This window comes from Leiobunum rupestre, chromosome 1, assembly GCF_980474605.1.
Source record: "Leiobunum rupestre chromosome 1, qqLeiRupe1.1.hap1, whole genome shotgun sequence".
NCBI lineage: Eukaryota > Metazoa > Arthropoda > Arachnida > Opiliones > Sclerosomatidae > Leiobunum > Leiobunum rupestre.
Genome location: NC_143384.1, coordinates 22,962,869 through 22,963,553, shown reverse-complemented (window position 1 = coordinate 22,963,553; position 685 = coordinate 22,962,869).

Here is a 685-nt window from a genome sequence, read left to right as displayed (position 1 = left end):
ACTATTAGTCTCTTAGGTTAGAAAGATTAGAAACCAATAGAGCTTAAAAGTCGATTTGGCTTTTCCTTTCGAAATTATCTAAATTTGAGCGTATCAACACGTTCATCTTATATTCTATTGTAACATTTTGTCAGGTGTCGTTGCGAATACGTATTAACGCTGGAAATATCTGTTTCATCCTGTTAATTGACGGAAGGAAATATAATTTTTAAATCTAAATTATTTTAGCCTCACATACATACAATTCCGTTAGAAATTATTGTCCTTCATAGTATAAATGGGGTTAGTTATTTAACACCTTATTGTTATCATATTTATTTCTGCTTATGGAGAATGACTATGATGAGACAATTTACAAGCTAATGCTCGCCGAGTTAGCTCCTTCCTCTAATAAAATCAAACCACGTATGGCAATTCTCACACAAATGAATTTTTACACAGTACAACTTTACAAGGTTTAGTTTTCGGTACAAACCGCATATTTTAGACACTAGGGGATAATTCCCCTAATAGTGGTTTCTCTCAAATAAAATGAATAAAAAGTAATATTTTATGATATGCTGCTCTTCCGTCAGCAGACAGAGCTTCATTAGTATATTATTCGCAAGCGCGATTTGCAAGCGTAAAATCTAGAGACTGTGACGTAAGAGCCACATTCAAAGAAGAAGGCCGCGTAACTTTATTT